Source organism: Gavialis gangeticus, unplaced genomic scaffold (assembly GCF_001723915.1).
Source record: "Gavialis gangeticus isolate Ggan-Ray unplaced genomic scaffold, GavGan_comp1, whole genome shotgun sequence".
Classification (NCBI taxonomy): Eukaryota; Metazoa; Chordata; order Crocodylia; family Gavialidae; genus Gavialis; species Gavialis gangeticus.
This window is the reverse complement of record NW_017729032.1, coordinates 9,138,342-9,148,058: the sequence shown is the minus strand read 5'-3', so window position 1 is coordinate 9,148,058 and position 9,717 is coordinate 9,138,342.

Below are 9,717 nucleotides of genomic sequence, written 5' to 3'. Positions count from 1 at the left end.
TGGGTTCACAAGACCCCAGACAGGTGATCATCCAACCTGTTCTTGAATTTGCCCAAGGTAGGGGCGAGGACCACTTCCCTGGGAAGTTGGTTCCAGATTTTGGCCACCCTAACTGTAAAAAATTGCCTTCTGATCTCTAACCTAAACTTATTCTCCATCAGCTTATTACCATTGTTCCTCGTCACCCCCAATGGTGCTGGGGAGAAAAGGGCTCTAGCTATTTTCTGGTGATCTCCTGATGAGTTTGTAAGCAGCCACCAGGTTCTCCCTCAGCCTCCTCTTGCTGAGGCTGAACAGGTTCAGAAATGGCCAAAACTGGTTTGAGATAAACCTGGTTGAATGTAGTATCAGACTTAAGTGATTTGGCTCAAAACGGTTCATGCAATGTCTGTCCCAGACCTCTTCCTGGTTTAACTTAAACCAGAGTCCCCCAACATCCTGGCATGCTCTCTGGGCTGGGCTCTCTGCTCCAGCCCAGTGGGGCTGGCTCTGCTCTTCTGCTCCTCAGCCAGAGCAGGGACAGGCAGCGGCGGAGGTCTGGCCAGAGAGGGGTTTAATTCCCCCCTCCCTGTGCTACTGGCAAGGACCTGATCCAGGTCTGCCGGACACTCCCCACTGGCTGCAGCAGCAGCCAGACACCACGGCCTCTGAGGCAGAGGGGGGCCAGGAGGAGAGTCAGTCTCCCCTCTACCTCCACTGGGAGCTGGGTTTGCCCACTGTCACTGCTGCGCTCGCTCTCTGTGGAAGAATAAGCCCCCTGCTGTCCCCGCTGCTGGATGTCGGTGGCGGGGGGCTGTGCTGTGGAGTGGGAAGAGCTGTGATGGGCTGTGTGTGGCAATACCAGTATCCAGAGTGGGCCACCATGCTCCACAGCAGCTCTGTCGGCCCTGTGGTCCCCCACCAGGAAAGGGCTTGTGCTCCACGACATTATGACAGGGGCTGCTGCTCCCATCAAAGTCCCTTCCCCTTCCTGCTGCAGCGGCAGGCAGGGTGAGGGCATGGGCAGATGCCTGCTGGTAGGGCCCCTGGGGCGGGGCAAGGACGGGGGTTATTCCCCTTGCATCTGGTGGAGGGGACAGCTAGGGGCTTATTTCCCCACAGGGAGTGAATGCACTGGTGACAGTGGGCAGACCTGCCTGCCAGTGGGGGTAGAGGGGAGATTAACCCTCCTCCCTTGCCCCCTTTGCCTCAGGAGCCATGGTGCCCCACTGTTGCCACAGCGCAGGCAGAGCGCCCAGCACATCCAGCTCAGGTCCTTTCCAGTGGGACAGAGAGGGGGGGATGAAACCCCTCTCTGGCCACTGCCCCCAGCCCACTTCCCTGCAGCTGAGGGCCAGCTCTAGCACCCTCTGGCGCCTGGCCTGAGCAACTGCAGGCATGCGCCCACATTGTTTCAGTCCAGAAAGCATGTTTGACCTGTTACACACTGGTTCAGCCTAGGCAAAGGTTGAATCAATTTCGGCTCCGGCTTTTTGAATGTCCGTCCCTATCCAGAGAACCTGGTTGTTGCAAGCTTTCGGGCCCTGGGGTTATAATGAGCACTGTACAGATTCCCCATCTTCCCAGGAGATTTTCCCTTTTTTGGGGTACTGTCTCTTTCAATCCAGGGATACATCACCACAAGAGTGTTGGCACACTGGCACCAGTCCTGGTTTATGGTTGCACTGCCAGAAGGAGCACCAGGGAGCTCTGCTGTGCCTGGGATGCACACTCACCTCCAATTGCTCCACAGACACTAGACACTCACCAAACACCCTTCATCTCGGAGTTGCCAGACCTCAAAGTTGCAAGTTTCTTTCTGCAGAGATGCTCCAAACTCACACAAGGCACACACGTTCCTCACACCCAACTCTCTCACACACACACAGAGTAGAGCTCCTTTTTAATCTTCACAATTTAATCTTCACTCAACATTTACAATCCAATCACATTTCCAGGGCACCTACCCCTCAAACACCCATCCAACTGGCAAAACAAACTTATCACTCTTTATACTTCCAACCAATCATCATTCACTTTACTTCAGAAAATAGTGGTCAACACTTTTGGCACCAAACCCCCTGTTTCCGGGTCTCTGCTGCATGTGCTAATGTATGTATATGGGTCAGATCCACCTTGCTGGGCAGCTGCCCCCCAGCCCTGCCCAGTTCCCTCCCTCAATCCCTCTTTCCCCCACTTACCTGCTGGAGCTGCTCTGCAGGCTACCTGGGGCCTGTGCATGTGTCTGCACGTGGTGCCCCTGTCTTTCCACCTTCTTCCCAACAGCTCTTTACCCGGGTTGGGCCATCAGCTGGGCCATCAGCACAGGCACCCCACTGCCTGCTTAAACAAGTGGTTATTGCCATCCATTTTAACTGTTGAAGTGTTTCTACTGTGCATGCGCTACTCAGGCGGTAAGGAGATTGCCCCAAGGTGCTTGCTGCACGTACTCAACTTTTTGTTGTGTATGCACACTGCAGGAGCATAATCATGATCATGTCATTCTGAAACTGGTGGGGTGGCACCCCAGCACCCCCAACTGACCGGCTGCCACTGCTTGAGCTTTTAACATCACATCACCTTCAGATTAGTTAGGCCAGGGGACGTGCAGCACCGTGCACTCTACAGGTTGGGATCCTGCACGACTGCTGCGCAACATGGAAACATTACTTTCAACTTACAACATTTCACGTATTGAGCATCTTTGTTTTACCAAAATTTCATATTGCAAAAACAACTATGTATTGAAAAACAGGCAACTACATATAGTAAACCATTAAACAACATACATCAGCTTCTAACAAAAAAAACCCTTACACAACTCGTTTTCTTTATACAGAGACCCATGAAAAACTATTATCTCAGTAACCACCTGAAACTCTGCCCCTCTCATCAGTTCTTTCTGTTGGTTTAGTGAAATAAGTGTGTCCCGTCCTTTTTCCTCCACTACTTCTCCGCCTCTTCTCTGATCTCTTCCTGGTCCTGACCAATGTAGTATTTCAGTTCATGCCAGCTTCAGGCACTCTCTTGCAGTGAAAGCCAACCCCTTAAAAACCCAGAAGGACCACAAGGAAGGAGTTCAAAGAGCTGGCAAGAGCTGAGCCAGCGGGGTGGGAGCAGTTGCCCCAGAAGCACCTGCAGGAGTGGGACCTGCAGGCAGCAGTGGGACTCTCAGCAGTGTGGCGTGTGGCCGGCAGGAGAGGCTCCCGCTGGGCTCCAGGATCCCCTGGGAGAGGCTGCAGCCAGCAGGAGAGGCTCCCCTGCTCCAGCAAGGATCTGAGTAGCGACTTGAGAGGTTCCCAGCTCTGCTTCCAGCTCCTCCAATCAGAGGCCAGGCAGCTCGACATTGTGTGCCTTTTATATTTCACCAACCAGTATTGTTTTGCTGTTTGTGTTTCATATTTTGTTAACCCTGTCTTTTGCCAACTGGATGAATGTCTATGATTGTGAGTGTTGAATCCTGTCCCCCTCGGGCATTGTAGTGTCCCCTATACTCCCTGGGGTATACTGGTTATGGTCCCAGTACTGTTCTCTCATTAAAAGGTAGATATGGTTAGGTCCCCATTGGTGATATGGCTCTGCTCTATAGGGGAGGAGAGTCCCTACACCTCCCACAGCGCTTGTGCACCTGCTTTGATCCCTTCAGTTGGAGAGGGGGTACCTCTTGGAGTACTGTCCGGGTTACACCAATGTATACATTTCTCTAGGAACCACATTTTTCCTAGCACCCCATCACCAGTTAATGTTGCCCTTATCCATAGTCTTCACTCTGAACTGGTATCCCATGGTGTCTCTTCTGTATCATGCCACTCCTAGGGGGGTGACCTTTCATCACACCCCCAATGAAACTTTTCCAGCTGCCCTCACTTTGTCTCCCACTCTCCTCTGCTCTTGTCCCCCGGCCTTGTCTCTCTCACTGCAACCTTCTTTGCTGCTGCCCTGTTGCTAGCTGTGCTGTTGGTCCTGCCTTCATCTTTGCTGTCTTCTTTTCTCTCCACTTTTCTACCTTTATCCATGTTCCCTCTGTCTCCAGACCTTTCATTTCTCTTTCGATCTCCTGCTTTTCATTTCCTTTTCTACCTCTTGGCTATCAGCCACCACTGCCATTGTTCTGGGTTTCAGGCTTCCCTCCTACAGTCCTGCCAGCCTGACCTTCCACACTCTCTTCCTTTGCCATTAAGGCATTGATCAAGCTCTCTGCAGATAACTTCATCTTAGTCAAATAGGAACCTGACATAAGAATAGCTTAGTATAAAACATCTGAATAAGATATACAGTAGTACTTATTGTGTACAGTCCCCCTTAGCACCAACTCTTTTTTTTTCATGGTAAACCACTACACCGAATACATTTTTACTTCCTCTTCACTCACAAAGCTGAGCTGCTCCTTTCTTTCCCATTTCCAATAGTTTCTGTTTCTTTATCAGCCCCAAATGTCTGGCAAACATGACCAAATGGGGCCCCAAACTTTTTACCCCAAATCCCTCTGTTGCCCCCCTCTTTCAGCCTGTCACGTGATTAGTGTGACCCCACTCTCCATGTGATACAGCTGAGCCCTGTGCTGCATCTGCAGATACATTTTTGGAGGATCCCGGGACTCATGACGAGAACATGTGGTTCTAGTCATGAGTGGGGGACTAATTAGCACAAGGATCCTTTGTGGGAAGTAGCTGGACTATACACACACTATGGAGTCACCATGGTTTGAAACACTTTTAACTCTGCTGGGGCCCAGCTCAAAGAACTATATGGTACACCATGAACCTTTTGGCTTTGGACTAACACCATGTATAGTTTGTACTATATATACAAAAGTGCTCCTCACAAGTGTGTTTATGGAGTACCTGCGCTAAAACTAGCAACAGCTTCAAAAAATGGTAAAATCCATCAGTTGTGGATGAACTAAGTCTATGGGTACTTGTAGTAATTTTCCTATATGCAAATTACTGCAAGCCTGTTATTTCCAAGTCAGTGGGTGTGTCTCCATGTGCCATTAGGGGGCAACAATAAACTGCAGGAGGCAGCAATAAACTGCAATAAACTTGCAATATTGCTCTGCTGTTTATTGCTCCTAGGAAGCTCTTGGGTGCACATCTGTATGTGCACCTAGAGCAGAGCACATTGAGCCGGATTGCAGCAGCCCCAGCTGGCAGGAGGCCCAGAGTGTGGGCATGCTAGCCTGGGGCTGTTCCAGCTGGGTTCAGTGTGCTGCAGACGGGCTGTCTGGAGCATGCGGGGGCTTCAGCACGGGGCTAGTTGGCAAGCAGCCCTGGCACTGAAGCACCCTTATGTCCCAGCCAGCCAGGTCAGCATCTATACATGTACTGCTGCAGATAAAAAAAACTCTGCAACAGGGCAGGACTTGTATTTACAAGTGCTGTGGAGTTTATTAGTTTTGTGCACAACTCTGCTGTGGAGCTAATTAGTTTTGTGAGCTTTAATAGGGGCACATGTATATGCCTCGTATATGCTGAGGCATTTATTGCATATTTACTGAGACAACTGCACAGTAAACATCTCATGTAGATGTAAACAGTGATTTCAAATGTATCCCTCACTTCCATATGCTTAGGGAGAGCAGGATCTGACAGTAAGGAGAGAGGGAAGAGGCTGAAGGGGGGAGAAGCTGAAGGCGGGTAGAGGACAAGGGGGCTACCTAACCCCCCAGATTTATGTTCCTTGCTGTAGCTATGGGAGGCAGACATATTTAAGACAAACCTCCAATAATTAGATTCTATACCTGGAAAATTATAACAAGGTTATGCATTTTCCATATATAGAATCTAATTATTGCAGGTTGTCTTACATTCAGGGGTGTCTTATAGTCAAGTGTCCAGGCAGCGCCAGGACAATTTTGCAATATCAGAAGATTCCCTTTTAGCTAAGCAGCAACACAGAAGTGGCCTCCCTGGGCCAATCTGATATCTTTTATTAGACCAGCTTAAATAGTTGGAAAACAATTTTTAAGCAAGCTTTCCGGTCCTTAGACCATCATGGCTACAACCTACAACTCTCTGGGCCACGCAGTTTTCCGGCTGATGGGCTGTCATGGAGAAGCTTGTTCTGTTGCAGCTCATGCTGCTGGATTGGCAGCCTTGGACTGCCATGTCCAGGGTTTGGGGCACATGCATAATGGGTCTGGGACAATGCATAAACCGGTTTGAGCCAAATCAGTTAAGTTTGGTAGTGCATTCAACCAGGTTTATCTTGAACCAGTTTCAGCCATTTTCAAACTGGTTTATGTGCACTGAATGTCTGTTCTGTTGCAGGTTTAAACCAGGTTCTGATCACTTAAACCAGTTTCTGTGCAATGTCCGTCCCTGGCCCAGCAGTCAGTTTACACTGAGATTCTAAGAAAGGAACAAATGGATGTGAACCTTTGCCCCAAGCCCAACATGGCTGCTTTATGTAGTCATTTTCCCTGTAATTTTTCATGCAATTCCTTAAATCTTAATTTTGTCAATCAGTGTCTAAACCAGTGATTTGCAACCAGGGTGCCTTGAGATCCTTTCAAGCAGCGGTGCCCAACCTTTTCACCCCATCAGGCCGTGTCAGTCTACAAGCCAGATCTGGTCTATGGGCCTGATCCAGCTGTGCAGGACTTAGAAATTTGGTGGCAGGGGAGCAGTGGCAGTGTGTTGCCAAATTACCAGACCTATGGGGATCCTTGTGGACTAGATGGCATGGCTCTATGGGCTGGATCTGGCCTGCAGGCAGGGGTTGAGCACCCCTTCTTTGTAGGGGGCCATGGGGTGCCAGGCAAGGTTAGTACTGCTGTGTGTGCAAGCATGATTCGCAAAATAAACCCAGAGATTTCTAATAAGAATTTTTAGTGTTAAAAACATTCAGATCTCTTGTGGTCTTTTTGAGCTCTTTGCAACAGCAGAATTGCTTAAGTATTTTTTGACAGTCAAAAATGAGAGAAAACTAAGGACCACTGGCAGATTTTAGATTAAAGGCATAGGCATAATGGGATCTGATCCATGATCCCAACAGTCATGACTCGTGTCATGCTGCATGTGCATAGCAGGAGGCATGATTGTGGGACTAGGGATCACATCACATATTGCCAGTGCAGGGGGAGCCTGGAATCATAATCCCAGGCTGTCCCTGCACCGGGAAGTAGCAAGCCGGCCAGAGTCCTTGACTGTGACGTGCCATCAAGGCTGAGAGCCCCACTCAGCTGATTGGCCTAGCCACACATTCAGTTTAAGGCACAATGAGAACCTGCCACAAAGTTGTTACACATATTTTGTGTAATAACTTTGTGGCTTATTCCCTGTTTTATCACACCATTACTTGCATGAACATGTGGCTGGGTTACTGCTTAAGATGCGATTTACTTGTTAATCACGTCTTAGGTGTAATGTCTGCCTGGGGCCTAAGAGCATTTCCAAGAGGTGTCTTGAGTCCAACAATTGGGACCTTGAGTCTAAAAAGCTTAAGAACCACTAGTGTAACTAAATTAAAGGGAAATTTAAAGGTTGTGGGTCAGGTACAATATTCATGGTCCTCCATTAGAGTAGTCACAGCCTATTACTGCTGGAAGCTGACAGTTTCTTGAGCAGCCCAAGTGATGGCTATCCTTGTCTTGCTGCTATAGTTTATACCCTGCTGGCTAATGAGGGAATATTTTTCAACAGACGCCTGTCTTTGTAGGCCCAGACCTGCCAGCAAATCATGTCATTATCCACGCCAAATTGTACTGAGTTCTGCTTTGCTAGCTGTAGCCCACAGACGTTGAGACTTTACTAGCATAATATGTGCAGATGAATGTGTGTGGGGAGGAGAGCCCATTGCACCCAGGCTTCAGCATTTGAGCAAGAGCCATAGCCACGGAAATCATAGGTGATTTGGTGTCTATCAGAGACAACATTATACTAAAAGGAAAAATTCTATGTGGCTGGAAGGGACTGATTGGCTGCAGTAGTTTGGTAATTTATTCAAAGAGAAAGAAATAGAAGGCACTAAACTTCATCTCAAAGATTTTAATTCCTCTCCCGTTTCAAAACAGCATGAGACTTCAAAAGTGACGCTGACACTGAGATGTCTGGAATAAAATATCAACTAGCTGAGTGTTTTTCCGCCAGCAAAGACTCTCATCCATTAAAAAAATTCATCAGTATTTAAGGACTCCCTCTCTGCCCTTTGCCTCCCAAGACAAAGGCCAAATTAATTTACAGAAATGCTGAAGGTCTAAAAAGGAATGATATCTTTGCTATTCAGCTGCAACACTGAGCAAGGAGAGCAAGTCATTAATATAGTCTTTTTCCTACAGCCCTGACCCATCAAAGTACTGAAGCACACACCTAACTCAAGCACTCAATTAATTCCATAGATTCAACAGGACTGCCTAGACCTCTGTGGAGGAAGGACACAATTTTTAAGCATATGTTCATATGCTCATTGCAGTTAATTGTAATTAAATATTTAAAATTAAGCACCTCATTAAGTGCTTTTCTAAACTGGGGTGCGTGTGCTTAAAATTAAGCACATGCTTAAGTGTTTTATTGGGTGAGTATACACATGCTTTCAATCAGATGGCATGTTTGACTTAAGTTATAGACATCTCCATTCCAGATGGGTATTGACAGAGGAGTGCAGGGAAGTCGGGTTAGGGAACCTAAGGGAGAGGCTGATTAATGAGGAAAGAGAGAATTAAATATGCAACAGAACTTACCTCAAATCCACTCCAAGAATCTCCAACTCTTAATGCATTCCTATGAATCTGTATGCCCCTTGGCATGTATTACTGTTAGCTATCTGAGATGGGTATTTAACAGGATATAGTTAGTAACATAATCTTTTCTGCTAATATGATGTGATAGGAATATATTTTATATTATGCTGGAGACTTTTGTCTTCAACTTTGCTATACATTTTTTACAAAGCTTAATGTATATGGTAATTGGTATCTTGCTTCAGTTCTTGATTTGTGGGCTGCCTTGAATTTTCTTGAGAAAAGGGCAAAGTTGCAAGGTAGATAGCCGCCTTTTGGAAGACCGGGTTGGTGAACGGGTGTTCCATTTCAGAGCGATTTATGTAAAAATGTTTATTCAGGAACTTCTCTTTTTTGGCAGAGGGGTTAAGGATATACATGCTAATGAGTTGATACTAATGAATAAATAATATTATATTTGATATGAATATAGTAGTCTTCAAAGCAGTTTGAATATGCTTGTTCTCAAAACTGCCTTTTCAGTTGTTAGGTAAGTATTATTAGTAACCTTACTTGCAAATGCAAAGGCTGAGGTACAGAGGGGAAAGGCTGTATTATTTACTCCTGTTGCTAGCTGTTGCTGTTTCTTGTTTTTTTATCTCCTGCTGTCTCCTGTAGTCTCCATGCTACTTTTCTCATTTAATTGACATGGCATAAGAATTGAGTAGGGGGAGGGGAAGTGAAGAGCAGAAGTACAGCTGTTGGGCACAATTCTCTCTTCTTTGGTGTCATGATCAAGGGCAAGGCTGTGCAACTGCTGGCCCATGGGCCTTATGTAGCCTGCCACGGTTAACTTGCAGCCTGTTTGCTCTCACCCAGGTGTCTCTTCCCTCCATTGCTGTTGCAGCTGCCACTGCCACCAGGTCTCCAGGCTCCCCTTCCATCCTTCAGCTTCCTGCCACTGTCCCTGGGACAGGGTAGTGTGGCCTGTGGTCCACACAGCAGGGGGGTGCTGTGGCCCATGTCACTCATAGCCCTCAGCTACTTGTAACTTGGACAGCCCTGATCTAGGTAATCAC